Consider the following 10,624-nt stretch of genomic DNA (forward strand, 5'->3'; position numbering starts at 1 on the left):
TTGAGTTACAGACTGGATCCATAATCAGAAAAAAGGATATAAATAATGTCTAATTATCGATCATAATCTCTTTTAGTAAAATCATCAAAAATAATGATCAAGAATAGGACATCGTTACAAATCTAAAAAACATAGCAGAAACTAAAATATCACACCAGTTACAAGATCTAACACCCAAGGTTGCGAGAACCGAACCGGTCAATAAACCGGTGGAGTAACCGGTTCACTGGTTTAATAATTCGGCCGGAATTTAACCGGAATTCAACCGGTTTAATTAAATATAAAATAAAATTATTAAAAATTAAATATATAATTTCAAATATTTTAAAAAAACATAATCAATCATCAATAAAATTATTTCAAAAAATTTAACAAAACACCATCAACTATCATCCATCAAAATTTAACAAAACCACTCACCACAAGTTCCATAACCACAAATGTTTTAGTGCATGCCATCATTGTTCCAAGCATGTACTTCATGGCTGCAAAGGATCTTTATGGATGCTCCAATCTCAGTTGACAACAAAACCACCACAGCTATATTTTAATACAAAGGCATCTCAAACACTGATCCCTTCTCTTCCTCAACTTCAACAAGCAAACAATAACTTCAGGTCCTCAGCAAACAATAGCATCAGCAAAAAAATCATGAATAAATAACAAATAAATCAGAAACAACAAATAACAAATAAATCAAAATAACCTCAAAAAATCAAAATAAATGAAAATCATGAATCCAGCAAACAAATAAATCAGAAAATCATGAACAGAAAATCAAAAATAACAAATAAATTCGTTCCAGCAAACAATAAACCAACAAGCAGAGGAGGAAGGCGAAACTGTGAACAGAGGAGGCGAGGCTTACCGGCGGCAAAGAGGAAGGCGAGCAACGGCGACAACAGAGGAATCGACACCAGTGAACAAGACAAGGATGTGGTGGGGGCTGCCGTGAGGGCTACGGATGCGGTGGCGGCGGGCTGCGGTGGCTGCTCGATTAGTGGCTTGACTGGCTTCTATGGTTCTCACTTCTCAGAGAAGAGAGGAGAGATGAGTTTGTGAAGAACTGAAGACTGAAGAAGAAGGTAGCTGCTCGATTTAGGGTTCAGTACTTCGTGTCTTCGTTTAGCCTTTTTTTTCTTTTTTTTTTAGAGACAAAACGTCGCCGTTGGGAGGTGTTACTTTCAAATAAAAAATACGCTAAAAAATCGGACGGTTCTGCCGGTTCAACAGTTAACTGCCGGTTCAACCGGTTTTTTTACCGATTTTTTGTCAAACGATTTATAGCCTTACCCAGACCGACTAGGTGACCGGTTTTTGGTTAATCCGGTTGAATCGGTCGGTCCGGTTTGATTTTCAAAACCATGCTAACACCAAAGATAATAAAAAAAGTTCTCCCACTAAATACTAGAGTACAATAACTCCTATTAAAATGTCTCTATCTTTTATTACATCATATTATCACCATTAGACTATATAAGACTATACCTCTATATAGCCTTGCCATGCTTGGACACTGATGAGCGGATAATTTATACGCTTTTTGGCATTATTTTTAGTATGTTTTTAGTATATTTTAGTTACTTTTTATTATATTTTTATTAGTTTTTAAATAAAAATCACATTTCTGGACTTTACTATGAGTTTGTGTGTTTTTCTGTGATTTCAGGTATTTTCTGGCTGAAATTGAGGGACCCGAGCAAAATCTGATTCAGAGGCTGAAAAAGGACTGCAGATGCTGTTGGATTCTGAACTCCCTGCACTCGAAGTGGATTTTCTGGAGCTACAGAAGCCCAATTGGTACGCTTTTAATTGCGTTGGAAAGTAGACATCCTGGGCTTTCCAGCAATATATACTAGTCCATACTTTGCCTGAAGTTTGATGGCCCAAACTGGCGTTCCAAGTCAGCATAAAAATTCTGGCGTCAAAACGCCAGAACTGGCATAAAAGCTGGAGTTAAACACCCAAACTGGCACAAAAGCTGGCGTTTAACTCCAAGAAAAGTCTCTACATATGAAAGCTTCAATGCTCAGCCCAAACACACACCAAGCGAGCCCCAAAAGTGGATTTCTACACTAACTATCCTAGCTTACTCATTTTCTGTAACCCTAGGTCACTAGTTTATTATAAAAACCACTTTTAGTGATTCATTTTGTACCTCATGACACTTTACACGTCTCAGATTATATTCTCTACGGCATGAGTCTCTAAACTCCATGGTTGGGGGTGAGGAGCTCTGCTGTGTCTCGATGAATTAATGCAATTACTACTATTTTCCATTCTATCACGCTTGTTTCTATTCTAAGATATTCACTCGCACTTCAACCTGATGAATGTGATGATCCGTGACACTCATCATTATTCTCACCTATGAACGCGTGTCTGACAACCACCTCCGTTCTATCTGCAATAGCTTTAGTGCATATCTCTTGGGTTTCTAATCTAAGATTAGAACCTTCGTGGTATAGGCTAGAATTATTGGCGGCCATTCCTGAGGTCCGGAAAGTCTAAACTTTGTCTGTGGTATTTTGAGTAGGATCTGGGAAGGGATGATTGTGACGAGCTTCAAACTCACGAGTGCTGGGCGTAGTGACAGACGCAAAAGGATCAATGGATCCTATTCCAACATGAGTGAGAACCGACAGATGATTAGCCGTGCGGTGACAGCGCATTTGGACCATTTTCACTGAGAGGACGGATGGTAGCCATTGACAACGGTGATCCACCAACATACAGCTTGCCATGGAAGGAACCTTGCGTGCATGAAGAAGAAGACAGTAGGAAAGCAGAGATTCAGAAGACAGAGCATCTCCAAAACCTCAACCTGTTCTCCATTACTGCATAACAAGTATTTATTTCATGGTCTTTTACTTTTTACAATTAAAACTAAGAATCATTACTGATATCCTGACTAAGAATTACAAGATAACCATAGCTTGCTTCAAGCTGACAATCTCCGTGGGATCGATCCTTACTCACGTAAGGTATTACTTGGACGACCCAGTGCACTTGCTGGTTAGTTGTGCAGAATTGCAAAAGTGTGATTGTAATTTCGTGCACCAGACACCTATTCTATTTTGATGATCATGTGGCTTCTCATAATGTATCCACCGCAGCAATACTCTAATCTAATGACTCTGCGTAATTCATGGAAGGCCAATGTGAAGACAACTTTTATACAATAAAAATATAATCTGTTTATGGTATATTAGGCTGTGTTTGTTTTTGTAGACAAGACATAAAAACATAAACAATACATATATAAAATATATTTGGATAAAAAAGATATGGACACTAAACATACAATATTTCTGAGACACTTTTTTTATTTGTGTCTACTTCTAAACGAAAAATACTGATAGACACAAAATTAAAAAAATAGATACAAAATTTTTAATGAAATTTTTTTATCTATAGATATTTTTTATTATTTCACTATTACCCCTTTTTAATATTTTATGAAAAATCTTAATCTAAGCTTTTCTGCACCGTCGCTTTCAGATACTCTCTTCTTCTTGCTTTCTCTTTCTATTATTCATCTTCTTCTTGCTCTTTTTGTTATCGTCTTCTATTTCATTCTGTTCTTCCTCTTCTTTCACTTATTTCGCAGTAGTATCTTCTTTTTTATTTTTATTTTTGACTTTTTTCTTCTTCTTTTTTTTCTAATTCTATATCTTCTTTTCTCTTTTAGATTCTGTATCTTCTTTTTTTCTGATTCTTTTCTTGGTTTTTTTTATTTTCTTCCCTTTTCTAATTTTGTATTTTCTTCTTTTTTTTATTCGTTTTTTTGTGTAGTTAGTCTAATAACAATATTTCAACCGTCAGTTACTACTTGTTCTTGTTATAATTTTCGAAAGCCCGCTCTTTTCTTTATCAGTCACATAACTAGGTATTACTCTGCCCCCATATTGTTTCTTATTTTTGTTTTTATTTTTCTATTTAAAAGAATTTTGTTCTGCTTTATCTTTATTTTTTTTGTTTTTAATTTTTTATGATTTTCAATCTGAAAATTATATAAGAAGAGCTATAATCTTTTTTTGGACAGAATCTTAAATGTTTACAATGACAGCGTGAATGAATGAATAAATTTTTTTTAAAATTTTAATATGTTAATGTATTTTGTTCATATGAAAGAATGAATGAAAAAATTATATTGAATTTGTCTCTTGTTATTAGTTTGAACTAAAAGTTAAAATAATTAGTGAGTTATGTTGTTGCTTTTATGGTTGTTGTTCTTATTGTTGTTGATAATTTTTAGTATGTGTTAATTATATAAGTTATTTTTTATTTGTTGATTAGAAAAGAATGGAACCATTGGACTCTTCTGAGCAATTTAGATGATTTTTTTCTTATTTTATGATTCAGACTAAGCTTGAAGTAATTACGATATTAGTTTTGATGTTTGCATTTTTGTATTTGAGAAATAGGAGAAGAGGACATTTGTTGATTAGAAATAGAGAAATTAATACTAATCCCTTAAGACGAAATGTATTAACCGCATAATAGGAAGGGGCGATAGAAATTGTATTTGGGAATTAAGAATGAGCGTAGATGCAATAGGAAGATTGTGTGACTTACTAAAAGGTCCAGGTGGATTAAGAGATGAATGTCGTGTAAGTATACATGAGCAAGTGATTACGTTTTTAATAATACTAGCTCATCATAAAAAGAATCGCACGTTTTAAGTTAGATTTTATAGGTCAAGAGAAACAATTAGTAGGTATTTCAACAAGGTGTTATCTTCAATCATACGTATCCAAAGTTTATTATTTGCAAAAGTTGTTCCTGTTCCAGATGACTGCATAGATCCCAGATGAAAATGATTCAAGGTAAATGTAATGAATAATTGAGGTAGTCATTTTGTATAATCTATAATTTTGTATAGAATTAGTCTTGACACTTCAATTTCTTTGATTTAGGGTTTTCTAGGAGGATTAGATGGAGCATATATAGATGTGACTGTCCCTGAAAAAGATAAATCAAGATACCGAATAAGAAAGGGTAATATATCAACTAATGTTCTAGGCGTATGCAATCAAGATATGAATTTTGTGTACGAACTTAGTGGATGGAAAGGATCCGCTTCGGGTTCAAAAATCCTTAGAGATGCCATTTCACGTCGTAATAACCTCAAGATACCAATTGGTATATAATTTTTAATTTTTAGGTAACAAGAACATCTCAATATTTTCATTTCATACAAATTCCTTAGTCCTCATAATATATCTCTTTCGATTTATAGGGAATTATTATTTAGTGGATGTGGGTTATATTAATTGCAAGGGATTTCTAGCACCATATAGGTATATTCGATACCACGTACAAGAATGGGCTCATGGTAGAAATGCTCCTAGAAATTTTCGAGAATATTTTAACAAGAAGCATTCTTTGACAAAGAACATTATTGAGCGCTGTTTTGGTTTACCATAAAAGAGATGGAAAATTTTGAGGAGTCCTTGTTTCTATAAAATTAAGATACAAAATAGAATAATTATTGCTTGTTGTCTACTGCAAAATTTTGTTCAACTTAATATGGAATCCGACCCTAAAGAGGACACACTACTTGAGGAGGAGCAATTGCTTATTGAAGGGGAGCATGGTGGTAATAAAGAAGGCGATGATGACATGATTGAAAGTGTAGAGGGCAGCAATGAATAGACCGTTCGCCGAGACAATTTAGAAAACGAAATGTACAACGAGTGGATGAATTGCCAAATCAATTAGTTAATTTATTTTTTGTATGTGTGCTTTATTAGAATCTTTCAATTTGTTTGGTTGGACATTTGTTGTAAGACCTAGTTATAAAACTTTAATTATGTGAACTACATGTAGCACTTTATTAAATGTATTCTATTTTATAAGTTATTACAATGATGATATCATGTATATGCGATGTTTATTTGAATTTTAATTAAGTTAATCTAGATTATACGAACAAATAGACAGACATGTTTGGACTGACGAAAAGATAAAGGCATTTGTCGGTTTTATGGAGGAGCTTGTCATTGAAGGAAGAAGAGCTTATGCGGGTCATTTTAGACCTGGATCTTTTGAGAATCTTGATACAAAAATGAATGAAAAATTTTTAAGTGGTAGCATTCAAATAATTCATTGCAAGAATAAGGTAAAAGGCTTAAAGAGAAGTATCAATTTGCAGCTGACATGGAAGCCTGTAGTAGTTTTGGATGGGATAAAGTGAAGCAATGTGTAGTTGTGGACAACAAAGAGATCCTAGCTACATATTTGAAGGATGGTTTACTAGTTTGAATTTACTGAATTATTTATATTATGTTCAACATCTATTTCCGTCCTTCTATAATATTATTGTAATTCCTTTCCCTATAAACAAGGACAAAGGTTGTATACTCCAGGAAAGCCCTTTTTCCTTTATCCGTATTTGGAGAAAATATTTTGTAAAGAAAGAGCAAGTGGAGTGGATGCTTGGTGCAAATTTCGAATACCACAACTAAATCGGCAAGTGCATCGGGTCGTACCAAGTAATACCTTAAATGAGTGAGGATTGATTCCACGAGAATTGATAGACCAAGCAACAATAATTGAGTGATTCACTTAGTCAGACAACCAAAAAATAGTGTTTTGGGTTCAAAAGCATCAAACAACAATTCAGGAATTAAGAACGTAATTAGTGGATTTGGTGTGAACAGTATGTGAGAAAACAGTTAAGGTTTCATAGATATTTATTTTTCCGGATTAATAATTCCTACCAACTACTTTGATCATGCAAGATTTAATTCATGGCAAACTTTAATCGATTAAACCCTAATTCCATAGTAATTTAATCTCCTCTAACCTAATCAACCGCCAATTCCTTGGTCACTTAATTAAAATTAAAGGTTTAAGTCCAATTCTAGTTTATTAGCCACATAAACCCTAATTACCCAAATATAAGATGATTATATGTCACGTATCACGTTAAGTCCAGGCAATTAGTGATTTACGGGGAGTTACTTTCAAGATGTTATTCAAGTGAGTTAACTTTTCCAAGAATCAACAAGAATTCATGTAGAAAAAGAGCTTTCTTCCAATAAACTCAAATTCATAAGATGAAGAACGAAAGTAATCCTTGAATATAAATCATTACATTGATTAAAATATAGTGACAATAGTATTAATCCATAGAATAAATAAAGCTCCTAACTTTAACAATAGAGGTTTAGTTGCTCATGGCTCAGAGAAAAACTAGGGTCCCAGAAGTGTGTAGAGTGTGGAATGAGGTAGAGAGAAGAGCTGGAGCCCAAAGGACTAAATCTTTTCCCTTTTTATATCTAACCTAATAAATTTTGAAATAAAATAAACTAATAAAATAAAATAATATCTAAAACCCTAGAAGATTGTATCTTCTCATAATAATAATCAAAAGATATCAAAAAAAATAAATATAAATTTTAAAACACTACCGAAGCTCTTTCCTTGAAGTTCAAAAATGTGGTGCTGGCGCTAAATGCCAAGCTCGTCGTTTAGTACCGATGAAGCAGAAGGGCTCGTGGGCGTTATTATCTTCCTGGCGTTAAACACTGATCGCTTATGGCGTTGCACAAATTACGAAACATTTGGCACTAAATGCCAGGTTAGGGCGTTTAACGCCAACCAGTCAGAGGCCTTGCACGCAGTACGAGACGTCTGGCGTTTAGCGCCAGCTTGGCAGCTTCAATTTTTCTCTTTTTTTCTTCTGCACGAACTCTGCCAAACTTGTCCGGATTTTTCTTGAAATAAATAAAACCACAATGCACCTCAAAGTAGCATCCAAACAGGTTTCAAACATTAAAATCTCAATAAAACTTAATAAATTCATGTCTAAAAAAAATAAGAAAATACAGGAAAGATGCTCACGTATCACAACACTAAACTTGAATTATTGTTTGTCCTCAAGCAACTAAAAGCAATGTAAAATTGAGAAGTGGATTAGCCTAAGAATTGAGTTTTCCAATTAAGCTCATGTCTTTGTTCTGAGTGGGATTAATGACATTGTGACCATGAATAGTTTCGGTATCTCACTACCCTTTGAAGCTTAGGAATGTTAATGTCTTTTGGAACTAGAACCCGGATAATATTATGAATTCTCTTCTCTTTTAACCTCTGATCAATCCTTGAGCACAACATTTTTCTTTGATCTTTTTTTTGGTGCTTTGCACCTTGAGCCTAGCCGTGATTCTAAATGTTTTATCTCAAACTTTACTTGACACAGAAACACCACAAGCATTTAACTGGGAAACTCTTTGAGCTCTAATTTTTTTCTTTTAATTTTTTCCAGTCAGTGGTGCTCAGACCCTTTGGCATACTCTTTATTCGCACTTGGCTTTGACTCTAAGTGCCCAGTCTCAAGATTTACTTGACAACTTCACAACACAAGCATATGTCTAGGAAAATAACTCTTTTGAGCTTTTGATCATACTTAACCTTCCTAGCCATTGATGCTCAAAGCCTTGGGCCTTGCTTATTATTTTCTTTCTTTTTCTTTTCTTGTTATTTCTTTTGCCTCAAGGATCAATATCTTGTTTAAAATTCAAAGAATTCAGAATATTTCTCTAAATTCTTGTACCTCAATAATTAACAACCTTAACTCCAAACTCAAATATGCATTATTCAGTTCATACATTCAGAACCACAGATATATACCACCACATCAAAATAAATAAGACAATTTAGAATATATAAAACCCAAGTTCTCAGAATATATAACTCCTGAGCATACTCCATGGGCTTCCTGGACATGGACCTCTCAATGGGAATGAGGGTGTCATGGTCAATCTGCACCCTAGCAGTCTCACAGAGGTGATATATCATATATGGGAACACTAGCCTGACATTGGTGGAGGCGTTCGAAGCTGCACTGTAAATCTCTTGTGGAATCACCCGCTCCACCTCCACCTCATTACCGAGCATAATACAATGAATCATCACTGCTCGGTCCAAGGTCACTTCAGAACGGTTGCTCGTCGGGATGATAGAGCGTTGAATGAACTCCAACCGTCCCCTAGCAACTGGCTTCAGGTCGTGCCGGCCCATCTGGCTAGGCTGCCTCTCTGAATTAAGCTTCCACTGGGCTCCCAGTAGGCATATATCCGCTAAACTCTGCTCCGGCCTCTTGTCTTTGTTGACCCTCTCAGTGTAAGAATGAGGGTATGCTCTAGTCTGTGGCAAGCAGAGTATCTCTCGCACCCTCTGCGGACCAAACTCAAGAATCCTCCCTCTCACCATCGTCCTTCAGTTCTTGGGGCTGGGGTTTACGCCCTTCACATGCTTGTATGTCACCCAAGCATTCGCGTAAAATTCTTGGACCATGAGTTGGCCCACCCCAGTGACCGGGTTGTACAATGTGTCCCAGTCCCTCCTCTGAATCTCAGCCTGTATCTTCGAGTACTCGTCCGGTTTAATATCAAATCGAACCTCTAGAATCACCCTCTTTCGCTCAGTGATCTCATGGAAGTGTTTCTCATGGACCTTGGAGTTAAACCGGTGTGAGTCATAGGGACTGGTCACTTGGGCCTTTTCCTTTCTCTTCCTAAAGGAAGACTTTCTGGTCTTGGGTGTCGTAGATGATAATAAGTGAAATTAAAGAAGGCGTAGCAGTCATACCAAACTTAGAAAGTTACTCATCCCCGAGCAAAGAAAAAGAAAAATATAGGGAAGAGGAAAATATATGGTGAAAGTAGGTGAAAAAGAAAATGAAAAATAGAAATTAATAATGGAGGATAATGCAAAAAATGGGATTAGAAAATAAAGAAAATGTAGGGAGGGGTGTTTGTGAAAGGGACTGATAAGGAACGTGAGAATGAAGGGTAATAGAAAGAGAAGAGGGGGTAGTGAATTTTGGTTGATGGATGAAAGGGGAGGGGTGAAAAGTAGTATATATAGATTGAGGGGGGGTTGGATTCGGTTATTAAGGGAAGGGGGTGAAAATATTGAAATGGAATGAATGGGGAAGGGGTTGGTAGTAGGTGGGTTAATGGGAATTGAACAAGGAGTAATTGAGGGGTTTGAATATGTGGAACAGTTAAAAGGGAGAAGAAAAAGGGGAGTGGGGGATACTATCATCCTTAGGCTTTTCAGGTTTTGGTTCAGGCTCAGATGCAGGTTTGAAAACATTGAAAATGAGCTGTTCATCATGTATTCTCAAAATTAGCTCTCCTTGTTCTACATCTATGAGCGCTCTAGCAGTGGCTAGAAATGGCCTTCCCAGAATGATAGGGTGTATGTAGCTTTCCTCCATGTCCAAAATGACAAAGTCTGTGGGGAGGAAATAATTTCCCACTTTCACCAGCACATTCTCAACTACCCCTTCAGCTTGCTTCTGAGTTTTGTCAGCCAGTTGTATGATTACATCAGTGGATCTCACCTCGTTCAGTTGTAGCCTCTTCATAAGAGTCAGAGGCATCACATTTATGCTAGCTCCTAGATCACAGAATCCTCTGTCAATTTTTGTTTCCCCTATGATGCAGGGGATATGAAAACTTCTTGGGTCTGTTTTCTTAGAGACTATGTCCTTCTTGATAAGGGCACTGCATTCTTTGTTCATTATTACAGTTTGTCCTCCCTTCAAAACTCTTTTCTTGCTCAGCAATTCCTTTAAATACTTGATATGTGTAGGCATCTGCTGGAGAAT

This window comes from Arachis ipaensis, chromosome B05 (assembly GCF_000816755.2).
Source record: "Arachis ipaensis cultivar K30076 chromosome B05, Araip1.1, whole genome shotgun sequence".
NCBI lineage: Eukaryota > Viridiplantae > Streptophyta > Magnoliopsida > Fabales > Fabaceae > Arachis > Arachis ipaensis.